Source organism: Sorex fumeus, unplaced genomic scaffold (assembly GCF_029834395.1).
Source record: "Sorex fumeus unplaced genomic scaffold, SorFum_2.1 ptg000054l, whole genome shotgun sequence".
In the NCBI taxonomy this organism is placed as follows: Eukaryota; Metazoa; Chordata; class Mammalia; order Eulipotyphla; family Soricidae; genus Sorex; species Sorex fumeus.
Genome location: NW_026606111.1, coordinates 41,069,907 through 41,086,652, shown reverse-complemented (window position 1 = coordinate 41,086,652; position 16,746 = coordinate 41,069,907).

Genomic DNA, 16,746 nt, shown 5'->3' with positions numbered 1-16,746 from the left:
CAATTTTTTTTATCATATGTATAATTTACAGTAGTTACAATTAAAATCCACAATTAAAATTCAGAATTACCATATTATTATAAGTGTTAGCACGAAAGGGGATTTCCCTGCACTGATGGGTTCTTGAGAATTGTATGAAAGATTTGCATACAAAATTTGGGGGATTGAAAGTTAGTTTATTGTAGAGGTAAAGTAAATGGGTCCCAGTCCTTCCCCACATGACCTTTCCTTTACCGGTGAACCATGTCATTGGTCCTGTCCCTGACGTTGCTCCCTGTCTCATCCCAAGCACGCAGTTTACACATTTCCCACGATGACAACCAGGTCCTGTACCCATTGCACTCTGTCCCCATTCTGCGGCCATGGCCACATGCGCGTGGGCAAGATCCCGGTGTCCTGTACCCATCACTGGGCCTCCCAGCTGTACCACAGCAGTTCCTGTAGTCCTTTTCTAGTCTCCAGCGAAGGCCACAGGAGCATGACTGAGACACCCATGCTCAGCCCCAAGTCACTTCCTGGACACCCAAACCATGCCTGTATTCTGCCTCTGGCTGGGCCTACACTGGGCCTATACTTGCCTGTACTGGGCCATGTTTCCTGGCCCACAGTCCTACCTGGTCTGGGAAGAGAGGACAGAGTTCAGAGAGTGTGTGCTCATAGAAAAAGCATGGGAGAGCCAGAGGTGAGGCTGGAGGCTTCCTTTGATCTGCTGCTGGTCCCACCTCCCACCATCCGATTTCTCTATTCTGATTGGCTACCTATTCCATGGGTGAGACTTCAAGTAACCTGACACTCCTACTTCTGCTGGATCTTATGGTTCCCAACAGTTACCCACTTCTGTTGTAAAATGCTGCCCCAGTTACCTCAGGTATAAATGTTATAACTGCTACCTCAGTTATACCCTCAACTCCTATCCTTTTGCAATCACTACTTGCTAACCTGTGTAAATTGTGTTTTTTAGAATCACATTATTTATTTGCTCGACTCATAAATGTTATAGCAACTTCTTTGCAGTTAACACTGTATAGTAAATATCTTTCCTTAAGAGCACATGTAGCTCAGTTACACAAATGTACAAGGATACAGAATGCTATTATAGCATCATGATTTATGTAACTGGTTACTCATTTTATATTTGTATCATGTCCTCAGTATTTATCATTGTCACACTGTATCACTGTCATCCTGTTGTTCATGGATTTCCTGGAGCAGGCACCAGTAACATGTCCTAGCCCTGAGATTTTAGAAAGTGCCACATTCGATGCTCTTTCAGGGTCAGGGGAATGAGACCCATCATTGTTACTGGGTTTTGGTATATCGAAAATGCCACGGGAAGTTTGCCAGACTCTGTGGCAGGGCATTGCCTTTTGTTCTCTCTCGCCTTTTGGATGCTGTGGTTTGCAAAAGAGGCATTGAGTGGCAATCATGTTCGGTCTATAGTCTACTTTCAGCATGCTTCTCCCATCCTGGGAGGATCCTCCTAACACCCTTTATTTGGTGTTCCCTTCTCTATTTGAGCTGCCTTTTCCCCTAGCGTGTGTGGCTGGCCTCCAAGCCATGGGTCCCAGTCCTTCCCCACATGACTTTTCCTTTACCGGTGAACCATGTCCCTGATGTTGCTCCCTGTCTCGTCCCAAGCATGCAGTTTACACATTTCCCACCAACGACAACCAGGTCCTGTACCCATTGTACTTATCTCCGCTATTCTTGGGTGTTAGTCTCCTATTTTGTTACTTTGTGTTCCCCAGATGAATGCATTCTTTCTATGTCTGTCCCTCTCTTTCTGACTCATTTCTCTTAGCATGATACTTTCCGTGTAGTACCACTTGTATGTAAATTTTATGAAAGTTTAAAATTTTGATAGTTCTCTAAACTCAAGTACATCTTCCAACGTTCTTCTTAATACTGAATATAATCAACCTTTTACTTTTGTATTTGCTTATTTGCTGTCATACAGGCATTTAATTACTGTTTTAATGAATTACTATTTTTTATTGTTTTATTTATTACTGCTTTAAGGAATCAATAACTGTGAGTGGGAATAAGACCTTTTCAAAAAGACTTTATTTTGGGTGTTTTTTTTTGCCACACCCTACTTTGCCAGGATTATTCCTGAGTATACTGCTCCAGGTGTCAGAAGCAAAAATTTATTGAGACAATAGGGTATACTTGGGTTTTTAGGGCTGGAGATTTGGGGTTGGAGATTCATCTGACTTTATTCTCCGAATTCAGATTTTCTTGAGACACACAAGTCTAGCTGAGATGAATACGTATGTTATTTTTGTTATTACCACAGCTATTAGGACACTCATCTTGGCCATGTGGCAAAGATACTGACCTTCTAGAAATTGAATCCCATAATCAGTCAGAATTACCCACCCACAAGCCTATCTGGACTCTGACAGTCTTCCTCCCTTAGGGCAGAGTAGTAACATTTCAGTTGTATCAAAGATAGGATAATAAGTACTCTCAGCAGAACTGTTCCCAAAGAGGAAAGGGGTGGGGAAGGAGCTCAGTTTACTATTTTTTTTTTGTCAGTTGAGTATGTAGATTTTTTCCCCGTCCTCTGTTTGCCACATTGTATGGTTGCTGTTTTTATTGCTTTACATCCTTTGAGCTGAACCATTAAATCTCTGTTCATCCAGGGATGTTCATCCTTTGCTTGGGGTGGGGGTGAAGGAAATGAATTTGAGATAAATTCGCTCTTCATTAGGCCATTCCTCTTCTCTATATGACTGAGCTTTTTTCCACCGCTAGTGTATATTTTGCTCTCTAAAAGCTCTGAAATAAGCAAGAACAATGTGGTAATGTTGCAACCAAAGCTGACCATAAGATTTAAAATCAGCTGTCAGAATCTTGTGGAGATCTAAGGAAAACATTAAGACAATTTGGTAATAAATTGCCAGCAAGACAAAAATTTAAATATAATTGTCTTCTAATTATAAATTTTCCCAGGAGATGTCACTTTATAGTGCTTAAATTAAAATCAAAGGACTTTGTTCTCAATTCCTAATTCTTTTTGCTATGATGCCTGATTAAAGTTATGTTTTCTTTACTATCTGTAGATGGGCTTTTCAATAAAATGTGTGTAGTTTCTTTAGTTGAATCAGTTAAATATTTCATATTATTGCTTTTGAAAATGTGTTTGGAAAGTTATGAGAACAACAACAACAAAAATTCTCCAAGCTCTAACTCCCTACTCACTCAATTTAGAAAATGTGCCGTTTCCAATCTCTAAGAGCAGTGATCCCAAGGAAAAACGTATTCTCAGGACTCTACACTTATGTTACCCCATTACCAGTGGTACTTAAGAGAATAGTTAGATGGAGAAAGTCATGATTATAGTTCCTCAAATTTGTAAGTGAATTTGAAAGCCTGTTACCTCTCCAACCAAAAGTTAATTTTGACATTACCCTATGACCAAAATTAGTGAAAGAGTTTATTTTAGTTTTTTCAAGTTAGAAATTATGATGGTGGCAATTTTTGCTTGCAGAGAAGAGAGCGGGGGAATCTCACCTGAGGTTTCTTTTCCTATTGCACATGTATATTGTTAGTTTCCATTTTTTCTCTTTAAACCTTGGAAATAAGACGTTTCAGAGTTTAAGTGTGAATTATAGTTTACATTTGTTTCTGTGCTCAGGGTTTACTCTTGGCAGGGCCAGGGGACCATATGATAGATCTATGAAGGTAAACGGTTCTTTCCTTTTTAATATTAATTGCCTATGTGGAAAAAACTCGAGTTAGAGAAGATAATCACTCTCAATAGAGTTCAGAAGTTCCTTTTCATAAATATTCACATGTTGCTGAACCCCAGGGCCTGTTTTTAAGACATTGCACTTAGTTATGAATGTTCCAGGTATTAAGCAATATTATTTTTTGTTTACATCAATTTTTTTATATATGACAATAGCATACTTGTCTCTAGATTCAGTTTTATCTATTGATCTTTTATGGTTTTAGGCAAAACAGAATTTTACACAATTTAACCAGCTTAAATCCTTTTCTTTATTGCTCTGATCTAATCACATTTTTTCTTTTAATTTTTTTTTTTTTGTGTGTGTGTTTATTTTCTATTCTACATCTTGTGTAGATTCTGATACTGGGGAGTAGGGATGCTGGCACTGCCAAAACATTTGTCAAGTAGGTCTTGTAAAATTTGTCCTTTAAAAGTTGTATCCCCCCCAAAAAGATATTTTCCTATAAACCCAATATCCAAATCAGACTCTGCTTTTGTACTACCTAGCTCCATTTTAATGAACTCTATCTTTTCATTTTCATCCCCTACTGATCTCATTTCATTCACTTTGTATTACTCTAAGGATATTTATTAATCTTGGAGCGTTTTACTAGAATAATCCTGGTTTTCTCCCTTTAGATCTATAAATATTCCTGTTTTCTTTAGCAACGTTAGCATTGCTTTCTTAAATTGAAGGGGCTTCTCCCAACTCTGTCTATAGTGGATCATATTTGAAGTGTAAGAAACCACCTCTTAATAATTTCCAGGGTTCTGGCCTCCTGCAGGGTATCTATCATTCCTTTCTATTTTCTGAGATTTTACCTTTCTAAGATTTTGTATAATTTAGAGAATTCCTTTTCTAAAATCTTTTTTAACAGTACACAACTTTGAATGAATATTTTCTTTTATTTGTTTTTATTATGATCTTCAGAATCTCATTTTATTAATACAGCTGTACACTTTTAAGTTTTCACTTGTAAAGATTTTTTTCTTCCTTCAGCTTAATTAGTTTTATTCCTTAATTTCATCTACGATTCCACATGGAATATGAATGCTAAGAGGTAATTTTGAGCCAGATATTAGAGGATCTCAAATACATGCACGGCTGTATATTTCTTTATTTTTGGTTTGGGTTCAACACTTACTGTGCTCAGGGCTTATTCCTGGCTCACATTCATGGATCACTCTTGATGAGGCACTGGTGACCATATGTGATGCCAGAGATGGTTCTCAGGCTGGTTTCATGCAAAGTAAGTTCATTTGCACAATACTATCTCCATAGCCCTTTGAATATTATAATTATCTAGCAAACTCTGAAAAGTCAACGCCCAAGGTTCTCTTCCAGAGAACTTAGTAATTTATTTTTTTCTTTTTGGGTCACACCCGGCGATGCACAGGGGTTACTCCTGGCTCATGCACTCAGAAATTACTCCTGGAAGTACTCGGGGAAACATATGGGATGCTAGGAATTGAACCTGGGTCTGCCACATGCAAGGCAAATGTGCTACCGGATGTGCTATCTCTCCAGACCCCGAATTTACTAATTTCTGATTTAACTGATGTGATAGATACTGGATAATAGTAATTTTTTTTTTTTTGCTTTTGGGGTCACACCTGGCCATACACAGGAGTTACTCCTGGCTTTGTACTCAGGAATTACTCCTGGTGGTGCTCGGGGGACCATATGGGATGGTGGGAATTGAACTGAGTGGGCAGTGTGCAAGGCAAACATCCTACCTGCTGTACTATCACTCCAGCCTGATATTAGTACTTTAAAATATATTTCTGACCCACATTGATATACAAAGTTGTTTATAATTGCTTCAGGCACACAATGTTCCAATATCAAGCTCACTGCCAATTTCCCCATTTTATATTAAGATTCCCTGGTCAGAGATGAAGGACAGTTCATTGCTCATGGAAATAAAAGTCCTTAGGATATTCACACTTTTTGTTTTGGTTTCCTGAGTCATAATTCCCACAGAATGAAACAACCAGAAACAGATTGGTATCTGGTAGACTGTTAGAGTAAGGAATTCAAGAATTTAGGGTAACTGAATATTTTATACTAGAAATAACATGAATAGCAACCTTTTGTTCCAGAAGGAGAGGTACTATATCTTCTGAAAATCCTTGAAAAGAATATAAAAAACAAAAGTCATTTTATGCTTTGTTTTACAAAATGAATAAAACATTACAGACTTAAAGAAAACTGGTGCCCCCTAGAGTTGAGATGCTTCTGGAGACAAAAGAAACTGTCCTAAATTGTTTTATGCAGACATATTTTTTTTTTTTTTTAGGTAGAGTAAAGCAGAGTACATCTTGGAAACTATTATACTATTTTAGTCGAAATTTGAAAAACACTCTGGTCAGGTGATACTAGAAACTGGGATTGACTGCCCCCTCCCCCATAAAAGGAAAGAAAAGTGGTAGAGTGATAGTACAGGGGTTAAGGCACTTACCGATCCCGATTCAATCACTGCCAAAACATATGGTCCTCTGAGCACCTCAGGGAGTGCTCCTTAAACAGAGGTAGGATAAGCATTGTCAGTGTAGTGCAAATCCCAGGAAAAAAAAAGAAAATTGATAATACGGTTTAATTATTAGAAACGAGGAGGAGAGGATAGCAAAACGACTCAAATTTTCCATGTGGGAAAGTTAATTTAGATTAATTTATCAAGTAAAGATTTTTCAAGTGATCTATTTCTTATTACATTTCAGTAGTTTGCATTTCAAGTAATGTACTCATTTTATGTAACTTGATAAATTTATACATATAAAACTGCTTATTAACCAGACAGGTATAAAACATTTCCAATTAATTTTAAACAATTGAAAAAATAGACTCCTTTTTACACTAATAATTATTTTCTTTCTTTCTTTGCATAATTTGTATTCCCACATCCCTCCAGAAGTCACATGCTATAGTGAAAAGTATGTTCAACTTTGGAAGAGCAGCAAGTATTTATTGTGTATCTACTTCATGTGGGCTGGAGCAATAGCATGGCAGGTAGGGTGCTTGCCTTGAACATGGCAAGGGGCGACCTGGGTTCTATTCCTCTGCCCCTCTTAGAGAGCACAGCATGCTACTGAGAGTATCCTGCCTGCATGGTAAAGCTTGGCAAGCTACCTGTGATGTATTCAATATGCTAAAAAGAGTAACAACAAGTCTCACAATGGAGACGTTACTGGTGCCTGCTGGAGCAAATCGATGAACAATGGGAGGACAGTGCTACAGTGCTACTTGATGTTGGCATTATTTTAGACATCAAGAGTTCATTAATGAATTCTGCTAAGTTTTCTCTCATTGGAATAGTTTTCAAGTAAATTTAGTGTAATTAATCTCTGAACTATAGTTCCTTCATTTCTAAAACTGAGCTTTCCTACATAGGAGTATTGTGCTTTAATGATGTAATTAATGCTAAATTCCAGACACACAATATATACTTGTGAAATTGTACCTATTAATTGAAAATGTCAATTGATTTTATTTATTTTTTTGTTTTTTATTAAATTTATTTATTGAATCACTGTGAGAGCAGTTACAAAGATTTTGGGTTTAAGTATTGGTCATACAATGATGAAACACTCATCTCTTCACCAGCGCCCATTTTCCACCAACAAAAACCACACTATACTCCCCATCCCACACCCTCCCACTATCTGTGGGGCAGATGATTTCCACATTACTCTCTCTCTACTTTGATTACATTCAATATTTCGACCCAGATACACCATTATTATTTGGGATTTTACCCCAACACTCAGATCTGCGGAAAAGGCAACAGTAGACAATTTGTTTTCTGTTGCTGGTTATGAATAACATATGATGTCCTGCAGCTGCAGTAGTGGCCATGTGATTTTGGAATTCCAAAATTTTAACAATTAAATCTGGAGGGATTTCTGCCAAAACCTGCTGGGTTCCGAGATTTGTTCCCGAGTCTGGGATCATGGCCATTAAGCAGCTTGATCAGGAGCCAGGGAGGCTGTTTGTGGACGGCGACCTGGGATCTCCTTGGGGCAGGGAGGAAAGGGCCGGCTCTACCCCCATCCCATGAGTCCATGCGTGTCTCATCACTGCGGGCCCAAACCTGACCAATGGCCTTGGAGGATGGTGGCCACCGAGCCACCAGGGGAAACAGGCCAAGGCACGAAACCTATTCCCACCTGGGGTGGCTCAGCACCAGTAACCTACTGTGGGGACCAGACGCATTTCTGCCAAAAGCTGCTGGGTTCTGAGATTTGTTTTTGAGTCTCGGAGATCATGGCCGTTAAGCAGTTTGATCAGGAACCAGAGAGGCCTTGCCTCCAATTAAATAGCTGAGCCAGGTGTGGTTTGTGGGTATGTCTCCCACATACCTAACTTTTAACCATTTACTTTCTTGGTAAACTTTGCCCCAAGTTGTTGGGGTATGGCCAAAGGCACAGAAGCAATTTTGGGGTAACTAGAAGTCTGAAGGTAACATCAGACTGCTGATACACTCGCCTCATAGGTACAGATTGACCTCCTGGCGGCACCATACCCCCATAAATGCCAATTAATTTTAAACAGTTGAAAAATAGACTCCTGTTTTCAACTGTAAGTAAATATGCATTTTAATCTATTTTCTAATTTCTTTAGAAAATTTTTTAGGAATCAGAAATTTATTAAATTCTGGGTAAGCTGAACAGAAGTCTGAGATATTTGGCAACATGTATAGTTGTATACTATTCATCTAGGAGGTCTCTTGAGCTTCCCAGGCAGAAAATTCAAAGTAATTGTTATAAATTGGTGATTAGCTTTTTATTACAAGCTATTTATCATTGACATTTTTTCCTTCTGAATATATAGATGTACCTTTTTAAATTTTTTAAATTTTTGAATTTTTTTTTTTGCTTCTATATGCAGGTGATCCTTTTAAACTACCACACGGATGACTTTGTTTCTGGTTTCTATGGGTAATTTACTTGGCAGACCAGCCAGAAATTTAGTTACAAACTTTACAATTTTTTTTAAGTTTAAAAATTTTATATATGATTTAAATTACATAGTATATTTCAAAGCAGAGGTTGTTTAGAACAGGAGAGGCATAGGAAGAGTTTAAGTACATAGTAGCTATTTCTTTATTATTTAGAATAATTCATTTTATTATAGCAATATGAAAGTAAAAAAAGTTTAGTTGACTTAGCAGGCTCTTATGAATCACTTTGCTCTTGGCCTGGGGCCATACACCAGCCATCTGGAGTGTTGTCCCTATGATAACCACTGAAAAATGTTGACTAGCAGGCTGCCACACATAAATGATCTAGCTTTGTTTTTCACTCAGTGGCAATGTGACTTTGAGGAATGTGAGCTTTATGCCAAATACCTCCTTGTAAAGTTCATAGACTAACAAGAATGCATATATCACTTTAAGAGACTTCTTTGTGAATGTTATATGGGTTACTCCTGTCTCAGTATGATATTGGTCTTCCATTACAAATAAGTACTGGATTCTAGACTGTGGGTAGGTTTAATTTTTTTTAAAAAGAACATCTTAACATTTGTGGTTTTAGGCAACTGTATTATATATAGGTGTGTGTGTGTGTGTGTGTGTGTGTAATTACAGTTATGCTCTGCTGAGAACTAGTACATATAGCTAACTGATTTTTAGACAGACTTATCAAGACTTCAAAGACTATCAAAACCAGATAGTTCACGTGTTGTCATTGTTTTCAAAGAGGAAAACATACGACTTAAGTCCAGTCATTTGTTAACAGGCAAGTATGAATTGTTACCACATGAGCTCCTTGAAATTAGAAACTAAATATTTAAAATCAGAACTTAAACTTAATAATCAATGTATTAATTGTTCTGCAGGTTGACTTTTAGGTTGACCTTGCGACCACTCACTACTTTCGGACTACTAACGGGCTGGAGCGATAGCACAGCGGTAGGGCGTTTGCCTTACAAGCGGCCAACATGGCCGACCCGAGTTCGATTCCTCCGCCCCTCTCGGAGAGCCCGGCAAGCTACCGAGAGTATTCGATATGCCAGACACAGTAACAACAAAGTCTCCAATGGAGACGTTACTGGGCCCGCTCGAGCAATTGTTCTGAACTGAAGGCCTGCAACCCCTAGCATTTTACTGTACAATAAATATTTATTCAATGCGAAAAATGAAAACAAAGCTTAGATAGAGGTGTGTCATCAAAATTGAGACTCATAGCAAATAGAACTGTCATTGTCCTCCCATTGTTCATCGATTTGCTCGAGTGGGCCCAGTAATGTCTCCATTGTGACAGTTGTTACTGTGTTTGGCATATCGAATACACCAGGCTTTGCTGTGCAGGCGAGATACTCTCGGTATCTTGCCGGGCTCTCCGAAAGGGGCAGAGAGGAATCAAACTCAGGTTGGTCATGTTGGCTGCATGCAAGGCAAATGCCCTACCCACGTTGCTATCACTCCAACCCATAAAATCCTATTGAATTTCACCTGTGAAACAATCTTATCACTAAGTATCTCTTCTTATCATAAAATGTGGGAAAAATAAGAGAGAAATTAAGCATATTTTCTGATACATCATGTTCTGAAATGTTTAGAGATTTTTCTCTTCTAAAGTATTTGCATTTCACGCGTGAGGTAAGTCATAATCTAATAAAATTTTAGTGTTTAACATGAACATAGTTGTTAAATAATTTTATATTTTCTCTCTAATTATGAATAAATGAAACTCAACTTTATATGCATTTTGGTAAATATAATTCATATATTTGGTTCATGATATGAATTGCTAGAATTAGCAAGATGGACTTAGGTACTGTGAAAAAAGAATGTGTTGTGAAATCAGGAAACTTAGGTAAGAATACTCAGATCTTCACCTTTTCACTGACTGAAACATGATTTTTTCATGACTAGCATAATGTCAATAATATTTACTTCATAAAATATCTTTAAATGTTATATTTAACATTCTTGGTATCAAAATAAGAACTCTGTTTAGTTGGGCTTCTTGTCTCTTGAAATTTTCAGAAGTATGGTAAGGAGGATTGACTTATGTTTGGAATTATCGCCTTTAATTTAACATTTACAATATTGTAACTGTAAGAAAGAACTTACTATAATAATTGAGGGAACGTGCAGCAAAGACATGGTAATTCTAAGGTAGGTCATAAATGTAAACTATCTTGTTACTCTTTCACTAGATCAGAAGTTGTTTCGATTTTTCTCTAAGTAAAAGCTGTTAATTCTTCTGATTGATGTTAATATTTTTAAATTTACATTCAACTCAAAATAATCATTTATCATTTTCTCTCTAGGAAAATTCTGTTTGGAAGAATTGCTTATACATATACATATTTTTGTTTGGACGTCATGTAAGAGTATATCTGTATGAGTTGGATAATCAAATATTATACTAGAGTCACTGTCACTGTCCTCCCGTTGTTCATCGATTTGCTTGAACAGGCCCAGTAACGTCTCTCTGAGAGGGGCAGAGGAATCGAACCCGGCTCAGCTGGGCTGGCTGCGCACAAGGCAAATGCCCTACTATCGCTCCAGCCCATTATACTAGAGTATTCAATTATAAAGTATGTTGTATATACTAGGTTGAAATTTTATTTCTTCGGTCCTTCAGTGCTTCAAATGACAATATTGGTGATGTATATACTGTTAACAAAGGTAGGGATCAAGATTTGAACTTTTGTTACAATGATATTTTTAGATAATTAACTGTAATTTAATAATAATGAATGGAGAACAATTAAATAATTGAATATTGGATGAACGAGAGTATTTAATTGCTTTTTCCTGTCATTGGGATATTTAAACTTAAAAAAATTAAATACCATCTTGCCAATTTTAAGTTTTTCAGAACAGAAAAACAGTTAGCCATCTGGTTTTATTAAACATTGTCTCACATATAAGAACAAGATGCATTACTTGGAGTAATTAGTTAGGAAGTGCACTCTAGGAAGAACTTAGCACAATTTTTAAAAAAACATTTTTGTGAGTTTTTTAAAATATTTTTTTGGGTCATGTCTGGCAACGCCCAGGGGTCATGCCCTGACTTTTTTTGGAGGGGGTCACTCCCTGGCTCTGCACTCAGGAATCACTACTGGCAGTGCTTGAAGATCATATGGAACCATATGGAAGACCATATGAGATGCTGGGAATCAACCCGGCTTAGCCACATGCAAGGTAAATGCCCTACCCACTGTACTATTGCTCCAGCCCTAGGACAATTTTCTACATAAAAAGTTTTCTCAAAGATGATGAGCTTGGCTTGAAAAAATAAAACTGAAGGAATTTCTGTTGGGAGTATTTATGATATTTTATTCATATTCTTCACATTTTTTGTAAAAAATATATAAAAAATTGGTGAAGATATCTCTGGGTACACACAGCCACTTGTTCATCCTCCCTTTCATGAAATGGAAAAGGTTTGCTATACAAATTTTTGTGAATTGTTTTAATTTTCTATTTACTTTCGCCAATGAATTACAGGTGTTACTTTGCTAATAAAAATTCTGTTAGGAGAAAAATGAAATCATATTAAAAATTGATGACACATTTTTAGAAATCTTAACTGTAGTTCTATAAAACAATTCAACAGAGCTGGAGCAGGATTACAGCAAGTAGGATGCTTGTCTTGCATGCACTTGACACTTGACCCAGGTTTGATTCTTTTTTTTGGGGGGGGGTCATGCCCAGAGATGCTCAGGGATTATTCTTGACAGTGCTCAGGAGATCATATGGAATGCAGAGGATTTAACCACGGTCAGCCACATGCAAGGCAAATTTCTTGACTGCTGTACTATCACTCCAGCCCCCCAGGTTTGATTCTGGCACCACATATGTTCCTCCCCAGTCCCACCAGAAGTGACCCATAAGTACAGGACCAGGGAGCCCTGAGTTCCAAGTGTGTCCAAAACAAAACACAAAAGCAATGCAACATATACAATACAAAATAATAGAAAATACAGTTACTCTTCAATATATTATATAATTTTACCATCTTCACTATAAAAATAAGAAACTCAAGAGAATAGATATAAAAATCTCAAGAATAAAAACAAATTTCATACTAAAGAAGATATCGTGCTATGATAGAATAAGTTTGTAACTTATTATTATTATTATTATTTTTGCTTTTTGGGTCATACCCTGCGGTACTTAGGGGTTACTCCTGGCTCCGCACTCAGGGATTGCTCCTGGCGATGCTTGGGCGACCATATGGGATGCCGAGGATCGAACCCAGGTAGGCTATGTGCAAGGAAAACGCCCTACCCCCTGTGCTGTCACTTCAGTCCCCGAGTTTGTAACATATTTTTAACCCAGTGATTACTAAACAACTTGTCAGAAAATACTTGGATCATAGCGGAAGTATTAAATATATAAGATCAAAACTACTAATTTATACCTAGATAATACGTGTATTTGTCTGGTCATATGCAAACACTTCAGAAGATATTTTGAAGAGTATGTTTCTTTGTATTTGATCCAATTATTAATATTATTAATGTTCTCTTTAGATAACATCATACAGAAATTTATAGAAATATTGACCAATGTAAAATACTAGTGTAGCTAAAATAATAGTGCAGTGTAAATATAATTTAGCAGAAGAATCGAGATATTTTAACTGAAGAACTGATAAAAAATAGAGATAAAATGCCCTCAAATTTACTAAGATTTGAGTAGATATGTTTATAGAGAATTTGTGATTACATTTCTTATACAAGCAAAAATCACTTTATAGAGTTTGTGCAGGAATAGCTTGCCAGGCTCTGCCGGAGAAGCTACCCGTGAGCCTGGCAAGCTACCTGTGGCATATTCGATATGCCAAAAACAGTAACAATAACGGGTCCCATTCCCCTGACCCTGAAAGAGCCTTCAATACAGCAGCGTTGGGAAAGACGAGTAAGGAGAGGCTGCTAAAATTTCAGGGCTGGGATGAAGGGAAACGTTACTGGTGCCTGCTCAAGTAAATTGAGGAACAACCGGATGAGAGTGATACAGTGATACAGTGTTGCAGGAATAATAAAAATAGAAGCAACAAAATAACAAAATCCAAAACATTTATAAAACTTGTTACCTTATTGCATGTAGAATTGCCAGAGATGTGGAGTGAAATCACAGACATTCATTTTTACTCTGTGTGCCTCTATATCCCTTCTTCCAATTTGGAGGATGGTTAACCCAACTCTTCCACTGACTCCTTGTCATGTGTCAAGCACTTTCAAGGAACTGTGTAAATAAGGGACACCCATTGCACATACAGCAACCTCCCAGGGAGAGAGAAAAACATAAAGAGATACAGATGTAGAAAAGTTTCAGCAAAGGATGTAGGAAGACTTGTGGGTAGGCACTTCAGAGAATGAAAATGATTAATATGATAAGAAGAAGTCACATGACTAGGATGATCTCACTTGTCTGGGGGAGTTTCAGCTTATACAATGTCCAGAATTAATTATAATAATCATTAATTGTTGAATAACATAGGGTTGTCCTTGCTTCCACTCCCCTCCAGCTTAGGTTTATTGAGGCACTCCCACAACAGTGCTCTTGAGACACACTCAATTCCATCAGGCACTAATAATCCTATATTGATTTTCTCTTTCCTTTATGTCATTTGCATGACTTAGCCATGTTCTTTTTTTATGGAGACAGGAAGACACTTGATGCAATGCTTTCTAAAGTGGGTGTTAATTGACTCCAAACAATACTTACTCCTGGACCTCCATCATATTTACCTGACTTAAGCCGTAGTTACCCTTACTTTTTAACACCCCCAAAAGGAGGGTCCCAACGAAGGGACTGGATGGATTCAGGGCAAGTTGTAAGCTACCCTGGCATTGAAGGGGAACAAGCTGAGCACCAGAAGTATAATAAATTAAGAGCATGGTCCTGGACAAAAAGAAGTAACTGAATTAGGACCCTGCTGGGGTTAGGAAAGACTAACCTGGTCTGAGAACTATGGTCTAAGATGTACCCAGGAGGAGCCAACCTTTAAGATTAATATATCTCTTACTGTGTTCATACAAAATGACTAGAAATATTATAAGAAGGAAATTTACAATGATTGCTTAAACGTAATACTAGCTGAAGAAAGAATAAAGCAATACACCCTGGATGGAATCCTGCCCTTGAACAAATCTACTAATCCAGAGTGCTGACTCCTCAGATGAGATTTTGCCTTGAGTTAATCTCCTAGAATTTCCTCTGAAGGAGTGGATTTACCTCTGTTGTTATGACAATGTTTAACCCCACCTATGTGTATTCCCATCCTTCGTGATTGCTATATAACTATGCTGTAAGTGGTAAGAAGGGACTATCAGGCTATGCTGAGACTAGGAAGGAGATAATGAAGGAGAGGACTTTGAAGTCTATGAGGAGTCAAGGATGATGGAACTATGATGACTGAAACTACGATCAAAACTATGACTACGATTGTACTGTAAGGGAGAGATCAAAATATGCTGGGGAGGAGAAGGAAATAAACTATTAAGCAGCCTGTTCCTGTTTCTCCATTCCCCCATCCTGTGTCTGTTCATTGCCAGGGAAACGGTTCTTGGCCACTGAACACTCGAATCCTGAGTGTGCTCATGCATGTCCACACTTTTTCTTGGAAACTCACAATTACTATCTTCCTTTACTTTCAAAGTGGGTCAGTTTGAACAAGAAGAAAATTTAATTTTAAATGTCCCTCCAAAAAAGGGAATCAGTATTTCTCCCAAATGGATTAGAACAGTGGTACACAACCCTGGTGCTTAGTTCATATAGGGATGTTCAGGTTCTCAAAATAATATGCTTTATTGGTACTGTTGGGCTGGAGCGATAGCACAGTGGGTAGGGCGGTTGCCTTGCACACAGCCAACATGGCCAACCTGAGTTTGCTTCCTTTGCCCCTCTCAGAGAGCTCGGCAAGCTAGCTAGAGTATCTCTCCAGCAAGGCAAAGCCTGGCAAGCTACCCCTTATGTATTCGATATGCCAAACACAGTAACAAGTCTCACAATGTTACTGGGTCTGCTTGAGCAAATCGATGAACAACGGGAGGACAGTGACAGTGACAGTGGTTGGTATTGTTATTTTATTCTTATGTTGATCATTATTTTATTGTTATTATATGTTAAGTCTTGATATTGACAAATTAAGTATCATCTATAAAGTTTAGATACTACTAATATAATATATACTGAAATACATAGATAAAATATGGCATTTATAAAAGAAACATAAGATAAATATAAGAGGAAATTCAAATGACCTGAATAATTATCAAAAGAAAGTGAAGACAGAGCTCAAATACATTAGTACTGTACCACTTTAGTAATGCACAACTGCTAGCATCAAGGATAATTTTCACAGAGATTTTGCAGAAGTTAGAACTTTAAGATCTCCCAGGAGCACAGAAATAATTGGATTATACAGTACTGACTCAGTTCTCTTTCAAAAGAATAATTATATATTTTAAATCATCAACACTGATGTTTTTAAAAGCTCATTTGTGCACATATTCAATTCATTTTAAACATAAATAAAACAAACAACAATATAAATGCAATATTCCAACCGTGATAGTTGCTACAAAGAGGCAAAAGACAAAATAAAGGAGGAAAAAAATCATAGTAGAATTCCAGAGCTTCAAATGCACATCTTGTTCCAGCAACAACCCACATGAATTTTGTCCTTCTCTACTGAAAACCGAAACACTAATTTAAGTGCTTCAAATCTAGCTCAGTTTTCTGCAAAGAACTTATTGGAAGCTTGACAAAGAAATAAATCAAGAGACTGTGAAAAAATGTTTTGAGTAAGTGAGTGTGAGGATTCAAATTCATGTCGATGATTATTATTTTCCTCTTCATTTCCATTTTCCATAAGAAATCCCAGAGGAGAACATGCATGAATAATGAGACAGGAAGCATAAAAATATTATCATGTAACCTCATAATCCCTCAACATAAATGTGTAGTTGGAAAAGGAAAAATAGAACCTGAAGCTTCCTTGGTCTCTCAGGAACATTGAGTGAGTGCTTCTTCTTCTTTTTT